At 42.1% G+C, this 20,980-nt stretch overlaps 1 pseudogene; it reads right to left on the bottom strand.

Annotated features, from left to right (window-relative positions):
- Positions 1–20,980, bottom strand: part of LOC147419951 (DEAD-box ATP-dependent RNA helicase 20-like) — a 237,328-nt pseudogene that overhangs the window by 80,082 nt on the left and 136,266 nt on the right.

Genomic DNA, 20,980 nt, shown 5'->3' with positions numbered 1-20,980 from the left:
ATCCGGCCAGTCCCGGTGGTGTGCAGTGCTGTCGTGCGATCAGTGAGAGGACTGCACGGAGAGAGAGAGAGAGAGAGAGAGAGAGAGAGAGAGAGAGAGAGAGAGAGAGAGAGAGAGAGAGAGAGAGAGAGAGAGAGAGAGAGAGAGAGAGAGAGAGAGAGAGAGAGAGAGAGGTAGCCTTCGTGCTACGTACGGGCCCGAGGGCTATCAACAGCAACTTTGGAGGCCCCCCTTGACCTCCACTTATGCACGTGCCCAATCGGTCTCCCGTCCTTGCCACACGGCAGCAAGAGAATCCTGTAACCTGTGTTCCTTGCGCTTCGGCTGCATGGTGAAAGAGAGAGAGAGAAGCAGCCTTGGCAGTAGGTGTGTGTGTGAGAGAGAGAGAGAGAGAGAGAGAGAGAGAGGGAAAATGAGATGAAATGTTATATTGAATGGCCTGGCCGCCTGTTCCCAGAGAGAGAGAGAGAGAGAGAGAGAGAGAGAGAGAGAGAGAGAGAGAGAGAGAGAGAGAGAGAGAGAGAGAGAGAGAGAGAGAAATGAAATAAAATGTTATATTAAATAATTGCTGAGAGAGTACGGTTTGGAGATGAATTGCTTCATTAGTTTTAGACATAATTGCCGTTTTTTGTGAGGTAATCTATAAAAAATTACATGCTAAGCACTCAAAAAACAAATCTCAATTTTCAAAAAAGAATAAAGATTAGAAAATCTTGAACAATCCAACCAAAATAGATACAAGGGTATTTTGGGAATTTTTTAAATTTGAGGGGTATTTTGGGGATTTCCACAATGTAGAGGGGTATCTATACTAAGGATAATGGGGGAAGGAATCCCCCCCCCCCCCCCCCCCCCCTTCACACGTGTCGTGAGCTCAATCATCCAGCAATGCTTCAAGCGCGTGAGCTCTGCGCATAGGCATCAGAGAGAGAGAGAGAGAGAGAGAGAGAGAGAGAGAGAGAGAGAGAGAGAGAGAGAGAGAGAGAGAGAGAGAGAGAGAGAGAGAGAGAGAGAGAGAGAGAGAGAGAGAGAGAGAGAGAGAGAGAGAGAGAGAGAGAGAGAGAGAGAGAGAGAGCACTGTTATTGTCCCCTCCCGCTATTGATGCTGATCTGAGAGCTGGTGGGATTACGGGCGGTGTTATCTGCTGCCCCCGGCTACTCAGGCCTGAGTGATAGAGAGAGAGAGAGAGAGAGAGAGAGAGAGAGAGAGAGAGAGAGAGAGAGAGAGAGAGAGAGAGAGAGAGAGAGAGAGAGAGAGAGAGAGAGAGAGAGAGAGAGAGAGAGAGAGAGAGAGAGAGAGAGAGAGAGATGTGTCCCCGACTACTCAGACCTGTGTGATACACACACACACACACACACACAGAGTTTGAGAGATGTGTCGGGAGTCGGACCAGTGCTCAGGGAAAATGCGTCTAAGCTTAATATCGTGCCGTTTTAAATTTTCAAAATGCCGGGGGAAAAGGATAAATTCTGCCCCATAATAGAGAAAAATTCTGCCCCATAATTTCTAAAATTTCCTCTTGGAAAATTCAAGGAAAGGAATTTTATATGTTTGGTCGGGACTAGGGAGAAGATGGACCATGGTGGGCTATGAGGCTGCGCACCTTAATGGACTTTCGTAGGCTGCTTGGAGTAGCCAACCGTCAACGGCCCAGCTTCAATTACCACACACACCCTGAATTTATTGCAGCGAGCTGATGTCGAGTGCGTAGAATCATTAACTACCTTCCTTGCCACTACCATATCGGCTTCAAAACTGTGTCGGCTCACACCTCTTTTCAATGAGGAGTAGTGAGTACCCTTGAGCCAGGAATCGCTCAAGAACACACACTCTCTCTCTCTCTGTCTCACTCACAAACACACACACACACACACACACACACAGGTAATAGCTGTGGCAAGGAACGGATAAACGAGAGATGGACTCCAATCTCCTGCCAGGGAGAATGTGTCTCAGCTTAATATTGTGCCGTTTTCAATGTGTCTCAGCTTAATATTGTGCCAGGGACCATGGTGGCTTGTGAGGCTACGCGCCTTAATGGACTTTCGTAGACTACTTGGATAAACCACACTATAGATAAACGAGGAGGGGTTTCGACTGCCACGTGGCATTACCTCCTTCATCCCGCTAGTCCCGGTGGTGTGCACTGCAGTCGTGCGATCAGCGAGAGGACTGCACGGAGAGAGAGAGAGAGAGAGAGAGAGAGAGAGAGAGAGAGAGAGAGAGAGAGAGAGAGAGAGAGAGAGAGAGAGAGAGAGAGAGAGGTGGCCTTCGCTCTACGTACGGGCCCGGGGGCTATCAATAGCAACTTTGGAGGCCCCCTTGACCTCCAGTTATGGACGTGCCCAACCGGTCCCCCATCCTTGCCACACGTCAACAACAGTAGGAGAATCCTGCGGTCTGTGTTCCCTGCGCTTCGGCTGCATTGTGAAAGAGAGAGAGAGAGAAGTGGCCTTGGCACCATGGGGGGGGGGAGAGAGAGAGAGAGAGAGAGAGAGAGAGAGAGAGAGAGAGAGAGAGAGAGAGAGAGAGAGAGAGAGAGATAGAGATAGAGAGCGAGAGATAGATAGATAGATAGATAGTTCTATTATCGTCCTGGGAGGTCAAATATGACCTATGGGACCAAATGAACATGTCACGTGGTGTGAGTGGAGTTCATAAGTGACTCTCGATGCTCAAAAATGGCTGAAATGAGCGTTGCAATAGAGAGTCCACATCGTAGTTGGGAGAGGAAGGTATGTAGGGAGAGATCATGGCTGAATATATGGGGAAAAGAGGACCTAATGTGGTCAAAAGCTGAGCACTCAAGTAGTGTGTGGTACTCACTCTCTCGCACTTGACGAGGGCATAAGGTGCAAAGTCGATGACGCTCCTCGCCAGTGCCCCAACGTCCTGTCTCGCAGCGTAGAGAATGGGAGCTAAGACGAATGGAGGAAATGGTGCGGATCGCACTCAACGGGATGGGCTCAAGGATGTAGGAATGGGTTCGGTTACCTCGTTCCGAGAAGAAGAGAGATTTGTAGTTTGGGGCAACGTGTGTGGTGTAATGGCTGAAGCGAGAACCTCCGGATTTCTCCCAAGCCGTGATACATTGGCGTTGTAAGAAGGCCTCATTAACGTGAGAGTCGATCGACGCATCCTTGACCAAGTGACATGCATCCCATCTTCCAAACCATTTCTTGATATCAAGCATCCACCCCGAACTTAGTATTTTGCTCTTGCATGTCTTTTGAACCATTTGACCTGCTTCATATGTGATTCTAGGAAGTCGATGCAAAGGGCTACGTTGTGTCTTACGCATGTACTCCACAACCCTTTGCATGCCCAAGACCTCAATGGGAAGCAATCCGGACTCAAGAAGTAAGAGCATGTAGGGTGTTTGAGTCTTGACTTGGAGAAAGTTGGTGAAAAACGCTTTTGGACATTCTCAAACTCTTTCCAAGTAGACTTCCCAATGCTTCCACCCCACACCTCCACTCCATAAAGAAGCACTGGTGTCACCAATGTGTCAAAGAGGTACTTTTTGAATGCCAGGGATTTCGGATTTCGGTTCACCAAGTGTAAAGCTTTGTATGCATTCTAGAGTGGCTTCCGAGAACAACATATAGTCAATCACGCTAGCACCGTTGTGCTTTCTACATGTAAAGTCATTGGTGCCTTGCCATAGAGATACACCATTTGCAATGAGCATTCCGGTACTATTGCACATATGTAGAAGTGACTTTCCATAGTGATCCACTTCTTTTGCATCATTAGAACTTCAATTATACATGTATGAGTCATCCATTCTTCTTGAGACATGCGGCATGTCTACTTGTTGTGTGTCATGTTGTAACATATTTGTGTGAGCATTCATGTCTCCAAAAACAATGACTTCACCTTGATCCTTGTAATGAGCAATGTCTTCCTCTAGTTCAACAAAGGGCCGATCTCTATCCATATTCAAGCAAGCATAAAAGTTGGAGTCATAGTGAGGAATGTAGCAACCGGCCACAAACATGACTTGACCATTTGGTGGGCTGATTTTCAGCCATAAGTAGCGTTTTTACTTATCTTCTTTGAAAATGGAAACATCTTTCAAACCCTTTTTCGTCATACATGCTACGCTCCTTAGCCTCTTCGTTGCTTTGCATTTTTGGCCCACATCAAAGAATGCACATCGTATTTGTCAAATCCAAGAATTCGTTGCGCATCATGCTCCCATGTTTCGACAAGAAGTATCACATCGGAGTCATTGGTAATCTCATCAATGCAAATTCCCGCATTCCATGGATACCCGTTACAATTCCTAAAGATTATTCGCAAGTGTGAGTTGGTCTCATAGATCATGTGTCCCTATTTGTTGGGTGGACTTGCATCCTCCTTAAGTGGCTTTTCTTCTTGAGGTGATACCTTAACCTTCTTGCTTCTTTCCTCATATGCTTTGCGACGTACATTTTGTTGCATAAGAGTGCGATCCTCATATACATTACAACGTGTTCCTTTGAGGTAGATCCAACCATTGTCAAGGATGATCTTTCTCTTTACCTCATCAGCCATGGTACATACAATAGGTCTTTCTCCCGAGCGAGGGACTCCTTGTTTTCCAACTCGATGTGCACCATAAGCCATGATTCCTGACATGCCAAAGTGTGTAGCAAAAAACTCTTCAATAGCAACTGCAAGAGATTGGGGTGTTTCCATGCTTTCCTCCTTGATTCCACGAATGACGATGTTCTTTGAGCGTTTTTGTCGTTCGTGCAATTCTTGAGTGTCCACATTCTCTACATTCTTTGCTTGGACAACGGCTTGCGTGATAGGAGATGTAGAAACCACATTATCCTTACATATATAAGCCCATGATTTGGATGCATTTCTCATCTCACATACATCATGTCGTATTGTATCTATTGTTTCCTCTTTCAATACATGATCACTCTCAACTTTGCTCAAGCGCTCTTTCAATACATTCATGTCAACAAGAGAGCGTTTACATTCTTGAACTTCATTCTCAAGATGCATCAAGCGTGTTGTTTGCATTTCAAGAACCTTCTTGAGGTGCTCATTCTCCACAACGAGAACTCTTAAAGTACCATTCTCCATTGCAAGTGCGCGCAACTCTTCACCTTGTTTGTTGACGGTTTCTTGTAACGCGATCAAGTAAGCCATGATCTTTGCTTCCGTTGTTGTAGATGATGTGGTTGGATTAGCATCCAAATTACTTGGAGATTTTGCATCATTCTCCATGGCGAGTGTGGCTTTTCCACCCTTGCGAGTTTTGTCTGACATTGCCTTCAAGTCGGCAACAAAAACGCAAAGTTTTGACAGTTTTTTCAATTCTGAGATGCTGTTACAGCAAAGCCTTCCATTACACAAGAAAATTCTGTTTTTACATCAATGCGTAGAGGGCTTCGTGCTCTTTGATTGAGGCTATAGATCACCTAAATCGGAATTCGGATGAGCAAGTTATGGTCAAAAGAGTGAACTGCTGTCTACTAGGTCAAAAAACGGCTGAGTGAGAGAGAGAGAGAGAGAGAGAGAGAGAGAGAGAGAGAGAGAGAGAGAGAGAAAATGGCTTGGCGGCTTGTGTTGAGAGAGAGAGAGAGAGAGAGAGAGAGAGAGAGAGAGAGAGAGAGAGAGAGAGAGAGAGATAAAATGGCTTGGCGGCTTGTGTTGAGAGAGAGAGAGAGAGAGAGAGAGAGAGCGAAATGAAATAAAATGTTATATTAAATAAATACTGAGAGAGTAGGGTTTGGAGATGAATTCCTTTATTAGTTTAAGACTTAATTGCCCTTTTTTGTGAGGTAATCTATGAAAAAAACATGCTAAGCACTCAAAAAACGAATCTCAATAGTCGAAAAAGAATAAAAATTAGAAACTCTTGAACAATCCAACCAAAATAGATACAAGGGTATTCTTAGAATTTTTCAAATTTGAGGGGTATTTTGGGGATTTCCACAATTTAGAGGGGTATCTATACTAAGGATAATGGGGGAGGGAATCCCCCCCCCCCCTCCCCCCCTTACACGTGTCGTGAGCTTAATCATCCGGAAATGCTTCGGGCGGTGAGCTCTGTGCACAGGCGTCACACACACACACACACACACACACACACACAGAGCATTGTTATTGTCCCCTTTCGCTATCGGTGCTTACGGGCGGTGTTATCTGCCACCCCCGGCTACTCACTCTTGAGTGATACAGAGAGAGAGAGAGAGAGAGAGAGAGAGAGAGAGAGAGAGAGAGAGAGAGATGTGTCCCGAGCTACTCAGGCGTGCGTGAGAGAGAGAGAGAGAGAGAGAGAGAGAGAGAGAGAGAGAGATGGATGTGTCGGGAGTCGGACCAGTGGACCAGTGTTCAAGGAAAATGTCTCTCAGCTTAATATCGTGCCGTTTCCAATTTCCAAAATGCCAATTCACAACAAGGGGAAAAGGAGAAATTCTGCCCCATAATAGAGAAAAATTCCGCCCCATAATTGCTAAAATTTCCTCTTCGCAAATTCAAGGAAAGGAATTTTGTTTGTTTGGTTTGTGTAGGGAGAACATGGACCATGGTGGCTTGTGAGGCTGCGCGCCTTAATGGACTTTCGTAGGCTGCTTGGAGTAGCCAACAGTCAACGGCCTAGCTTCAATTACCACACACAACCTGAATTTATTGCAGCGAGCTGATGTTGAGTGCGTACAATCGTTAACTACCTTGCTTGCCACTACCATATCGGCTTCAAAACTTTGTTAGCTCACACCTCTTTCCAATGAGGAGCAGTGAGTGCCCTTGACCCACGAATAACTGAGGAACACTCTCTCTATCTCTCTCACTCTCTCTCACACACACACACACACACACACACACCCAAAGGTAATACATGTGTCAAGGAATGGATAAACAAGAGATGGACTGCAGTCTCTTGCTAGGGAAAATGTGTCTCAGCTTAATATCGTGCCGTTTTCAATTTCCAAAATGCCGATTCACGGCAAGGGGAAAAGGAGAATTTCTGCCCCATAATAGGTCTAGAAAAATAGTGTAAAACCTGAAAAAGTAGCCTAATTTTCTAAAATTTCCTCTTGGAAAATTCAAGGAAAGGAATTTTGTATGTTTGGAAAAATGATTTTTCCCGAACACTGGTGAGGACTCGGGAGAAGATGGACCATGGTGGCCTGTGAGGCTGCGCACCTTAATGGACTTACGTAGGCTGCTTGGAGTAGCCAACCCAACGACCCAGCTTCAATTACCACACTATAGATAAAAGGAGAGGGGTTTCTGGCTGCCACATGGCGGTACCCCGTTTATCTCGCTAGTCCCAGTGGTGTGCACTGCAGCCGTGCGATCAGCGAGAGGACTGCACGCAGAGGTGGAGAGAGAGAGAGAGAGAGAGAGAGAGAGAGAGAGAGAGAGAGAGAGAGAGAGAGAGAGAGAGAGAGAGAGAGAGAGAGAGAGAGGCGTTCGCACTATGTACGTGTTGGGAGAAGAGGGGGAGATCGACCGCCTAAAATATTCAACCCAAGCTTTCAAGCAATCACTATCAAACTGTCCACCTCTTCTTCCAATTTCCAAGCACACACACACACCTAGACTATGACACACACACACACACACACACACACACACACACACAGTAAACATAGAATTGACATAGACAAACTTGTAAGAAAGCGTAAGAAATGTGTAAAAGATCGAGACTAGATTAGAGAGTACATAGCAAATAACCATAGCTTAAGAGAGTAGAGAAGAGAATCTGCAAGAGAAAGGCCTAAATCTAGCCCCAAACTCCACGGCACTTCTATTGTGGAGTTGGTATTTAATATATTATTTTGAGTTTAAGGTGCCAAAAATTGAGGCCCCTCTTTTTACAACTACTTCACTTTTGTAAATGAGTGAAGCTCATTAGTTCTTGCATGACCCATAAGGGGAGTTCCCACTACAATGATTTATGGAGCCATAGTGGCTTATTGAAATGAGATTCTAAAATACTGTGCAAATATAAAATGGCCAAGAGTAATTGACGACGCCTCGTCATCAACTCCCCGCATTCCACTCTACAAAATCCATCATCAACTCAATTAGAAAATAAATAGACAGCACATAATTAACCATTACGCCAGCTATCTTAATTGCAGCTAACCACTGAGTGGCATAAAATGGTAACCATCTTTTTGCAACATTTGTCAGCCTACTCAACGTCCTCTTCCTCATATGTGTATATATTTTTCTATGCTATTAAGTTATCTAGAGTAAATTCCCCCTCTTCGTTTAACCTTTGTGGAGACACATACATTATACTCTTCCCAAAAATGTCACCTTAGTCATATATTTATCTTACCACCCTTTTCTTTTTTGCTTTGTAAATAGAATAAGCATACAATAACCAACTATATACCCCCGAAATTTCTTACCTCTTGTGAATTAGTAGTAGAAAAATAATATATCCATCTTCCACCCCTTATAGATAAATTCCCATGGAAATCAACTCTCCACTTGTCTTTACCAAAGATTATGGTCCCTCTCTACAAGTCTTCTATGCCCCCTACATAGGTGGCCCAATATCTCTTAAGAATATACATATAGTTTCTCTCCTTTCAAAAAGACTCCAATTGTATATTCTTTTCACAAGAAAATAATATTGGGCCCTCCTCTATTTGTTTAAGCATCATAGCCTTTTGAAAAAGCATGATTCCCCTTGGATGCATACAAGCAAAGGGCCCATACAAGAAGACTTTGAAGCAAAAGGTACCCTAGCCTAGTGTGGACCTTCCAAACCAAATTCCTTGGTGCATGGGCATGAAGAATAGTCCAAATTCATATCAAACATGTTGAGAAGGTCAATTTTGCCTTTTGAAGCATGTCATTCCGAGCTACAAGTAAAAGGTTATGGTCAAAATAGTGTAAATCTGTCAGATTCGCAGCAAAAGGGAACTGTAAATCAAGTAAATCAAGAGAGTGAGATCTTATTTTTCCCCTAATCATCTTCTAGAAGAGCAATGAGTGTTCAAGGTCACTTGCATGTGATGGGACCAACCTAAAGATGCTTTCTAAATGCCAAGACAGACAAGTTGAGATACCCCGCAGGAGCCACCCGTAGGGCCTCATGGTGGGGCCCACCTACATTATGCACCCCTATGGAGCCTTCATGGTCTAAAATGATATTTTTGGTGAATAAATAGTCCCTTTTATGTCCAATATTCAATGAGTGGTCAAAGGACACTTAATTAGGTCTAATCACTTACTCTAATTAAGTGTAGCATAATCCCACTCCTACACAACTATAAATAGCCCCCCTTGGAGAGACTCAAGGACACACACACCTATATTTTCAACTTCATGTTGTTTCTTGATCAATAGTAGAGAAAACCCCAACTCTCCCTCTTTCACATCCTCCCTCCTAACCCTCCTCTTTGGAGGAAGTGCAACTCTATTCTCCACTCTCTCCATTCTACAATCTCTTACTCCATCAACCCAATAAATAATTTGTAGCACCTCAATAACTTGTAAATACATCATGATCTCTCTCATGGTTATGTTAATGATCATGAAATCATCTTCAAAAACTTTCAAGTGTCGCAATTCGTGATGGTTAGCCAGCGTCTGTCCTCCCCTTAAAAGGTGTGCGAGAAATCAAGTAAGTGTTCTATTCTCAATTTACCATTGGTTTGTTTCTCCACACTTATTCAATTGGTCTAAAGAAATTTCTCACTCCAACTCTCTTTTGCTTCATTACATATGCATGTGGCTACCTCTCATGGTGATTTTATTTGTGTCACGGCATTGCATAGATGGAGATGAGCTCTCTATGCAAAGTGTGTTAGTTTGATGTAAGTGATTCTCTTGTGTGTTTGAGAGGCAAGTCTTGCGCACATGATTTTTTTGATGAGTGCTTGAGAGAGGAAGAGTTTGGATGTATTATGGATATTCTTATGGGGAGAAGGTGAATGCTATTCCACAAATTGCATATTTCATTTTGATGCACGGCATTGGGTTGCATAATCATTGATGGTGTTCAAGTGTCCAAAGTGTATATAGAGTAAGGGGGTTTTCAAAGTGTGTTGCTTGGGTGGGTGAGTGCAAGTGTTATTTTTTTGATTGGTTTCCTTCTTCACTCCCAAAAGAAGGTGGTGCCCCAAGTAGTGTGCGTACCTCTTTACGAACATTTTGTGAGGGTAGGCCCATTGGTTTGGGTTTAGAGGCCCCATTTCAAAAAGCTCGCCCTGATAAAGTGGTGCCCCCACTGAGGAACATATTTCCAAGTTACCTTCAAATTCTTTAGTGATGAACAATGGAGTTCCCAACCATCCATTTCATTTTGCACAACACATTAGAGTAAATGTTCACATAGATAGAAAAGTCTTTTTCCAGCAACGCATTGTTTTTATGTTTGGTGCAGAAAGACTTAGAGAAATACTGGCATCACCCAATCCAATTATACTTCCAATCATCAATTATGAAACTTTTTTTGATGTTCACGTTTTCATTTTGTTTTAAAGGCAGGAACAAGGAGTGGTGAAGGGGTGCTCAAGGGCAATATGAAGGAACGAGGTCTTCAAACCAACAAGGAGGAGTAGCACATGAATCACGATCAAAATAATGAACCTTTTAGGCCTATTGCTCGGCAATCCATTCATATAATCATTGCAACTAAGTTTAGGTTTCAGTCTATCATAAGGAGGATATTTGGATCCACTCGCCTCAATGAAATCAATGCTTCAATTAATCCATTTATTCTACCTATGATAAAGTACGAATTAACAATGGATGTGTACATCTTCATTTTAATGTAATCAGATTTATAGTGTCAATAATCTTGTGCGGCCTGTAAGAGAAAAGTTTCTTTAAAAAAAGAGATTTAAAAAAGTCTAAACAAAATGTCAAGTTATTTTCCCACGTTCTATGCAAGAAGTGGGGAAGATGCGCAAGAGTTTCTTGACAACTTGGAGATGGCACATCTCATATCCGGGAGAGATGAAGAGGAAGTAAAGCTACGAGCCTTCCCGTTGGTTCTAAAAGCAGAAGCTAAAGCATGGTATGAGACCTTGCAACCCCAAATCAAGTCCAATTGGGAGAGACTGCGAGCAAGCTTCCTCTCCAAGTTCGGGCAAGGTGATACTTCTGAAGGACTATGGAAATGTCTTATTGGGCATAAGCAGGTATCACTTGAAGACTATCCCTCTTATGAAGCAACCTTTGTCAATCTATGGGGTAGGTGGGAGGCTACATTAGAAAATCATGGTGGTGCACCTAACTTTCTAAAAAAGAGAGATTCATGGTTGGCTTCTATCCACTTTTAAAGGCTAAAGTAGAGCTAAAATTCCCATCCACCTTCGAAGAAGCACGTGAGGTAGCCATCATCAAGTTTAGAAAACTACACTTCCAAGCACATAGAGCAAGGGGTTTGAATGAAGTGAGTGAGAGGGAGTCTTCACAAACCATGGAAGCACCAATTAGGGCCCCTCTTGCACAATCTTCACAAATAGGAGATAACTCTCAACAAGAGGTTTTACAAAGGCTAACTCAACAGCTTGAGAACCTCACTCTGAATCTAGTACAAGGCCTACCTCAACAACGACAACCAAGAGAAGGGAACCGCAATCAACGAAGACAAGCTCAAGAGTTGCGATGTTGGAATTGCAATGAAATGGGCCATGGCATGTACAATTGTCCACATCCAAGGCGACTTCCGGGAGACATATATCCTTCGACGACCACCACCACCAGCAAATATACCTCCCGTCCCACATGAGGAGGAAGAAAGAGGAGTCAACATCATCAAGCTAGAAGAGGTAATAGATGAGCATACTCTAAACTTTGATGCTATGCCGGCAAAAAAACGCACAAGAGCACATGATAAGGATGAAGACATGAGAAGTGAAGGAACAAATTCAGCCAGAAGGGACAAGAAGAAGAAGTCAAAGATGGAAGAAGCTGAAAGTAGCAGGAAGAAAAGATCAAGGCGAAGGGAAATTGGTATCAATGACTTCCCATTGGGAAAGGAGCTAGAGCCCTACAACATCTTGGAGGATTTACAAACCCAAAAGCCAGACATTTCATGGCCTTAACTTCTACACCTATCAGCCAAAGTAAGAAGGCAATGGCCAAAGTTGGTAAGTACAAGAATTCCAAAAAAGAAAGCAAATCTTTCCATTAAGGTTGTGGCCTCAAAGCTACAAAAAGATGTGGAACCCATTGTGGATGCTTACATAAGGGGTAAAAAGGTGTCTAATGTATATGTTGATGGTGGAGCTCAAATGTGTGTGATCACGGAAAAATCAATGAACAAGTTAGGGGTTGAAATTACAAAGTCCTCTAATTGTCAAGCTAGGCTAGCCAACAACTCAAGTGTGAAGTGTTTGGGGATCATTGAAAATGTAAAAGTCTCTGTATGTAACATAGATGCACGAGTGGATATGTATGTCATGCCAGCTAAGGGGGAGGGCTATCCCATCATCCTAGGGAGGCCTTGGCTCATTGCTGTGAATGCAGATCAAAAATGGGGAAGTGGTCGTTTGATTCTTAAGAAGGGTCAACCGGTGGTGTATGATTGGCGAGAAGGAAAGCAACTAGATATCAACTATGAAACCACGGCAGATGAAGAGAGCGAGGAGGAGAGTCCCTACTCAAGTGATGAGGAAGCATCAACCAGTGCATCAACCAGTGAAGAGGAGTTTTCTTTGGAGGTAATGGGAATTGTATTAAACGCCAACACTCAATATGTTCCAGTAGAAGAAAAGCCAACAGACAATCACACACGAGGGGATGAAAGATGCCACCACCTTGAAGAAGGATTTGAGAAGATGCTTGCAAAAGATCTTACTTGTGAGGAGAAGAGGTCCTACATCAATATGTTAAGGAGGTATCCCAATTTGTTTATCACTGACTACTCACAAATAAGAGGTGTAGATGTAATAGAGCATCGAATTGAATTGAAACCAGGGACCAAACCCGTGGCTCAAAAGTTAAGGCGACTAGGATCTGTGCAACAAAAGGCTCTCCTACAGGAAGTGAATCGACTCTTGAAGGCTGGCTTCAACTATCCAGTATCCAACTCCGAATGGGTATCACCTATTGTAGTCACTCCCAAGAAGAATGGTAAGTGGAGGGTCTGCGTGGATTACAAACCCCTCAAAGCTGCGACAAAGAGGGACCACTTCCCTCTCCCTTTCCAAGATGAAATTTTGAATGAAGTAGCAGGTCACGAATGCTACACTGTGTGTGATGGGTATTCAGGATATTTTCAAATTAGAATAGCAGAAGAGGACCAACCAAAAACCACCTTCATCACACCTTGGGGATGTTTTGCATTCAGAGTAATGCCTTTTGGGCTCACCAATGCTCCTAGCACCTTCATGAGATTCACAATATTTGTATTTCAACCATTCTTTGGAAAATCTATAAGAGTCTTTATGGATGATTTCTGTATTTATAGTTGTAGATCACTTCATTGCCAAAAGGTTGAAGAGGGGCTTAAGAGGCTCCATCAATTTGGGGGACAACTCAACCCAGAGAAGTGTCATATCGGTGAATCTCAGGTGGTTTTGCTAGGCCATGTGGTTTCTTCACAAGGAATTCAAGTGGATCCCTCTAAAGTAGAGGCCCTTTTGTCATTATCTCCACCACCAAAAACAAAGGAGCTAATGACCTTCAACCACAAAGTGAGGTACATGTCTCGCTTCATCCATCTCCTAGCAGAATCCATCGCCCCTTTGCATAGGTTGGCAAGCCAATCTACATTTGAATGGGGGAGGGAACATGCAAAATGTTTTGAGGAAGTGAAGGGCATTCTTAGCTCTCTCCCAATCCTAATGCCACCAGATCCAAAGGAGACTTACTATGTCACTCCAAGTGTAGGTTTCGAAGCAATTGGTGTTGTTTTGATGCAAAAAGATCCTAAAACATCATACATGAGGCCAATCTATTTTGCAAGCAAGGTGATGACTCCAGCTGAGAAGGGATACACTGAAATGGAGAAAGTGGTCTTTGCAATCTTGTTTGTGGTAAGGAAGTTTCGATCGTATCTTCTCCCTGTGCCATTTGTTTTTCTCACCTTAGAGCACAATCTACCATATGTAGTACAACACATGAGCCTCTCATCTAGAATAGCAAAGTGGGTGCTTGAACTCCAAGAATTTGAATACACTTTCCTTGTAGAAGATAGCACAAGAGCAGGACTTGCAGACATTCTCACCTACAAAGTGAGAGAAAGGGAAGGATCACGACTACAAAGAGAGGAAGGCTCAAAACAGTTCAAAGTGAAGGAGATTGATAATGCCCATACTTTATGCTTTGACGGAGCCTATCAACGCCAACAAGACAAAGCAGCAGGGGGGATCCTCATTTTAAACCCACAAAAGGAGGTAATGGTTAGAAAAGGTATCACTCTACCCAATGTTCACTCTAACAATGAGGCTGAGTATGCTGCTCTAACCCTTGGGTTAGAAGAATGCAAAGAATTACGCATACAAAGACTTATTATAAAAGGTGATTCTTTGCTAGTGGTCAGGCAAATCCAAGGGACTTGGAGGTGCAAGAATCGTACATTGTTTGAGTGGCTTAGTAGTGTAAGATCTTTGATGAAGGGTTTTAAAGCAACACAGGTACAACACATTGTGAGAACTCATAACAAGGAAGCAGACTTACTCGCAAATGAAAAGCTTCAAATGGCGGTAGGAGGTGTGAAACTATATGAACCCAAATATCAAGGTCAAGAGGAGCTAAAAGACATTATCTTCTTTCTACAAGCAGGTGAGTGTCCCAAACACTTAGACAAGGTGCAAAGACATAGACTAGTTAAGAAGGCCACACCTTACCAGTTGATCGGGGATGATTTATATCACAAAGGGAAAGATTTGGTCTTGAGGAGAGTACCAGGTGTGCAAGAGATAGAGAAAATTCTTCTTTCATGTCATGATGATGTCTGTGGTGGTCACTTTTCTCAAGATATTACAAGTAGGAAGATTTTACAAGCAGGGTTTATTTGGCCGAGCTTACATCGTGATGTCCAATATTGGTGTAAAGCATGTAAGCCATGCCAAATTGCTGGGGATAGACGACTAACATATGAGCCTCGAGTCCCAATAATATCTTATGGCCCTTTTGAAAAGTGGGGTGTGGATGCAATAGGTCCCCTACCTCGTACTTCTACAGGGAAGGTTTTCATCATCATGGGTGTTGACTACATGACACGATGGGCGGAAGCAACAAGCACAACCCGAATCACAGCTGAAGAGGTATCAAAGTTTATTTTTGATCATATTTGTAGTAGGTTTGGAACACCCCTAGAAATCTTATCAGATCGAGGCCTGAGTTTTAGGGCTGACCTTCTGAATGATCTCTTGAGGAGGTTAAAAGTGAAACACCTGCATTCCACACCCTACTATCCTCAATGCAATGGATTGGTGGAAAAAGTGAATGGAATGATATGTAAGATCATTTCTAAACAGGTTGTGGACCGGCCTAATGATTGGGATCGCCATTTGACGGCTGCTCTTTGGGCGTATAGGACATCTTTCAAGGTATCTACCCAATTCACCCCTTTTCATCTAGTTTATGGACAGGAAGCACTTCTCCCCATTGAGGTAGAGCTCTCAAGCTTGCGCGTTCTTGCAAGAGTGGAAAAAAACCAAAGGAGGTTCTACATGAAAGGATCTTAGATCTCCAACGACTTGAGCTAGATAGAGAAGAGTCCATTGATCAGTACATCACCAAAGCGACAAGCCAAAGGGATAAAATCAACAAGAAGCTCAAAGGGAAAGGATTGAAGGAAGGTATGTTGGTTCTTCGCTATGATAACCGACTTGATACTCGACTTGACAAAAAGTTTTTGCAAAGATGGGAGGGACCTTTCATGATAAAAACAAAGTTTGGGAATGGTAGTTACAGATTAGCAGATTTATCAGGAAAACTCCACAAGACCAGAGTCAATGGATGGAGATTAAAGCCCTACTTTCAATGTATCAATCCGTTGATAGGCAGTCATCTGCCTATATCGTCTAAGCTCCAAATTGGCATGGCTCCCTTCGGCTTGGCAAATGCTCCACCTATTTTTAAAGCTTTGATGTGCAAAGAAGAACCATACTTGGAATCTGAACATACCCAAGGCAACCCTCCCATCTCCGATTTATGGGATTGAGGTAATGAAAAGCAGGTCTAATGGAGTAAAACAGTGCATGACACTCCTCCTATTGAAAAAAAAAAAAGTGGAAAAGGAAAAATGACAAAAAAAAAAGAGAAAAAAAGAAGAAAAGAAGCAACACCGTCCTCCTAAAGATATGAATATCTCTAGGCTTGGGGGAGGGCTAATATGAGTGCCATAAAATGGTAACCATCTTTTTGCAACATTTGTCAGCCTACTCAACGTCCTCTTCCTCATATGTGTATATATTGTTCTATGCTATTAAGTTATCTAGAGTAAATTCCCCCTCTTCGTTTAACCTTTGTGGAGACACATACATTATACTCTTCCCAAAAATGTCACATTAGTCATATATTTATATTACCACCCTTTTCTTTTTTGCTTTGTAAATAGAATAAGCATACAATAACCAACTATATACCCCCAAACTTTCTTACCTCTTGTGAATTAGTAGTAGAAAAATAATATATCCATCTTCCACCCCTTATAGATAAATTCCCATGGAAATCAACTCTCCACTTGTCTTAACCAAAGATTATGGTCCCTCTCTACAAGTCTTCTATGCCCCCTACATAGGTGGCCCAATATCTCTTAAGAATATACATATAGTTTCTCTCCTTTCAAAAAGACTCCAATTGTATATTCTTTTCACAAGCAAATAATATTGGTCCCTCCTCTATTTGTTTAAGCATCATAGCCTTTTGAAAAAGCATGATTCCCCTTGGATGCATGCAAGCAAAGGGCCCATACAAGAAGACTTTGAAGCAAAAGGTTCCCTAGCCTAGTGTGGACCTTCCAAACCGAATTCCTTGGTGCATGGGCATGAATAATAGTCCAAATTCATATCAAACATGTTGAGAAGGTCAATTTTTCCTTTTGAAGCATGTCATTCCGAGCTACAAGTAAAAAGTTATGGTCAAAATAGTGTAAATCTGTCAGATTCGCAGCAAAAGGGAACTGTAAATCAAGTAAATCAAGAGAGTGAGATCTTATTTTTCCCCTAATCATCTTCTAGAAGAGCAATGAGTGTTCAAGGTCACTTGCATGTGATGGGAACAACCTAAAGATGCTTTCTAAATGCCAAGACAGACAAGTTGAGATACCCCGCAGGAGCCACCCGTAGGGCCTCATGGTGGGGCCCACCTACATTATGCACCCCTATGGAGCCTTCACGGTCTAAAATGATATTTTTGGTGAATAAATAGTCCCTTTTATGTCCAATATTCAATGAGTGGTCAAAGGACACTTAATTAGGTCTAATCACTTACTCTAATTAAGTGTAGCATAATCCCACTCCTACACAACTATAAATAGCCCCCCTTGGAGAGACTCAAGGACACACACACCTATATTTTCAACTTCATGTTGTTTCTTGATCAATAGTAGAGAAAACCCCAACTCTTCCTCTTTCACATCTTCCCTCCTAACCCTCCTCTTTGGAGGAAGTGCAACTCTATTCTCCACTCTCTCCATTCTACAATCTCTTACTCCATCAACCCAATAAATCATTTGTAGCACCTCAATAACTTGTAAATACATCATGATCTCTCTCATGGTTATGTTAATGATCATGAAATCATCTTCAAAAACTTTCAAGTGTCGCAATTCGTGATGGTTAGCCAGCGTCTGTCCTCCCCTTAAAAGGTGTGCGAGAAATCAAGTAAGTGTTCTATTCTCAATTTACCATTGGTTTGTTTCTCCACACTTATTCAATTGGTCTAAAGAAATTTCTCACTCCAACTCTCTTTTGCTTCATTACATATGCATGTGGCTACCTCTCATGGTGATTTTATTTGTGTCACGGCATTGCATAGATGGAGATGAGCTCTCTATGCAAAGTGTGTTAGTTTGATGTAAGTGATTCTCTTGTGTGTTTGAGAGGCAAGTCTTGCGCGCATGATTTTTTTGATGAGTGCTTGAGAGAGGAAGAGTTTGGATGTATTATGGGTATTCTTATGGGGAGAAGGTGAATGCTATTCCACAAATTGCATATTTCATTTTGATGCACGGCATTGGGTTGCATAATCGTTGATGGTGTTCAAGTGTCCAAAGTGTATATAGAGTAAGGGGGTTTTCAAAGTGTGTTTCTTGGGTGGGTGAGTGCAAGTGTTATTTTTTTGATTGGTTTCCTTCTTCACTCCCAAAAGAAGGTGGTGCCCCAAGTAGTGTGCGTACCTCTTTACGAACATTTTGTGAGGGTAGGCCCATTGGTTTGGGTTTAGAGGCCCCATTTCAAAAAGCTCGCCCTCACCACTACAACAGGAGGGTGCCCAGTCTCGTAACATCCCTCCCACCAGGGATAGCAACTGTCGTCAGTTGCTCAATAGAGAAATCAACTGGACCGTGAGTGATGGAAACTGTGAAGAAGGTCGGGAAAGTTGCGAAAAAACTTTTCAGGCATCCATTTGGCATCCTCTCAAGGGTGGCCCTTGAAAGTCAAAAGGTAACGGTTATAAACCATTCCAGTGCGTGTAGTGGTGGTCTCATGGTCAACTATTTTATCAGTGATGAGTTGCTCTTCTTGGTCTACAAGTGAAGGTGGGTCTTCATAAATGTGGTGTGTAGGTAGGGGTCCTCGAACTGGGCGTAAAAGACTAATGTGAAAGGCATTGTAAATGTGCCAATGTGCAGGTAGGTCCAAACGAAAAGAAACATCATTAATGACAACTAAAATTTTGAATGGTCCATAAAAAAGAGGAGCAAGCTTCACAAAGACATTAGTATCAACACTTTTGATCCTTCATTTTTGGATGCGAAGTAAAACATGATCACCTTCTTTGAATTGGTGTGCCTTGCAGTGCTTGTTAGCATGCTTGGTGTAAAGTTCTTGTGAGTGTTTAATGGCAGAATGCACACTTGCATAAATATCATGAAAGTCAGCAATGAAATCATTAGCGGCAAGCACAACATTAGAAAGACATGAAGCAGGAGTAGGAAGTGAGTGACCATATACAATTTCAAAGGGAGATTTACCCGTGGCAGTGTGAGTGGTGTTGTTGTATGCAAATTGCAAAATATGTAGGTAGTCATCCCATTTCTTAGGTTGAGAAGAAACATAAGCCTTCAACAAGTCAATAATAGTGCGGTTGGTGACTTCAGTTTGACCATTAGATTCAGGATGAAATGCAGAGGTGAAGTCAAGTGTAGTGCCAAGATTTTCAAATACAGTAGTCCAAAAAGCACTACAAAATTTTGAGTCTCGATGAGAAATAATCACTTTAGGCAAACCATGATGTGGAAAAACAGTCTTCAGAAACAAAAGTGCAACTTGATGTGCTATGAGTGTTTTCTTACATGGAACAAAGTACGTTTGTTTAGAGAGACGATCAATAATAGTCCATATCATGTCATGTTTGTGTGTTGTGAGTGGGAAACCAGTAACAAGATCCATGGAAATATGTTCCCAAGGACTTTTAGGAATGGGGAGAGGGTGTAAAAGTCCCAATTTCTTATCTGTAGCTGCTTTGATTTTTTGACAAATCAAACAAGTTGACACATACTGTTTAACATCCATTCTCATATTCGGCCAATAGAAATCACGACATAAATTTTGAAAAGTTGCAGCAAATCCTCTATGTCCAGCATAAGGTGGTTTGTGCAATTCTTCAATAATTAATGTACGAAAAGGTTTAGTCACACACAATTTTTGTTTGAAATAAAGGAAGTTTTCTTGAATAGTGTATTCGAGAAATGTGTGTACAGAATTATCAAGCATGTGCAACCATGTCGTTTTGAAGTCATCATCATGTGCATAAGTGTCACGCATAGTGTCAAAGGAAGTTCGCGTAATGGTTGATAGATGATTAAGTGAGGGTCTTCTACTCAAAGCATCAGCTACAACGTTTTCTTTACCAGGTTGGTATTGGATGTTGAGCTGGAAACTTTGAATAAAAGCGGCCCACTTAATATGTCTATCATCTATTAAGGGCTGAGAAAGTAAATATTTGATACTTTGTTGATCAATTTTAATGATCAAGTCAGTACCCATTACATAGTGTTTCGAGATTTTCAATGCATGTACCACAACAGTCAACTCTCTATCATAAGTACTGAACTTTGTTTCAGACGGTTTGAATTTACGACTTTCGAAAGCAATTGGATGGTTATCTTGCATAAGGACTGCACCGATACCTTTCCCACTAGCATCAGTGACTACCACAAAGAATGGTCTTTCAAAATTAGGCAATTGCAATACAGGTGCATTAGTCAAAGCATATTTAAGTGCATTAAATGAGCTTTCTTGCAAATCAGTCCATTCATAAGGCGTGTTTTTCTTCAGTAAGAGAGTCAAATAACGTGCTTTGTAAGAAAAATTACGAACAAATTTCCTGTAATAGCTACAAAGACCAATAAAAGATTGTAGCTCATGCAAGTTTTTGGGTCTAGGCCAGGATTGATTGGCTTCAATTCTTTGGATGGACATGTATTCCCTTACCCGATACAATATGTCCCAAATATTCAATTTCAGATTGGAAAAATGAAATCTTTTCTGGATTCAAATACAAGTGATTTTGTGCAAGCAGATCAAATACACGTGTTAAATGCTGCTTATGCTCTGCTTCAGATTTACTGAATACGAAAATGTCATCAAAAAATACAGTCACAAAATCTTGATGGTCAATGAAAATGCGATTCATCATACATGTCGATCCAAAGAAAATTGAATCCATTCAATCCTGGCCTAGACCCAAAAACTTGCGTGAGCTACGATCTTTTATTGGTCTTTGTAGCTATTACAGGAAATTTGTTTGTAATTTTTCTTACAAAGCACATTATTTGACTCTCTTATTGAAGAAAAACATGCCTTATGAATGGATTGATTTGCAAGAAAGCTCATTTAATGCACTTAAACATGCTTTGACTAATGCACCTGTATTGCAATT

The sequence above is a fragment of the Adiantum capillus-veneris genome, chromosome 29 (genome assembly GCF_014529385.1).
Source record: "Adiantum capillus-veneris isolate H3 chromosome 29, ASM1452938v2, whole genome shotgun sequence".
NCBI lineage: Eukaryota > Viridiplantae > Streptophyta > Polypodiopsida > Polypodiales > Pteridaceae > Adiantum > Adiantum capillus-veneris.
This window is presented reverse-complemented; position numbering and strand designations above follow the sequence as displayed.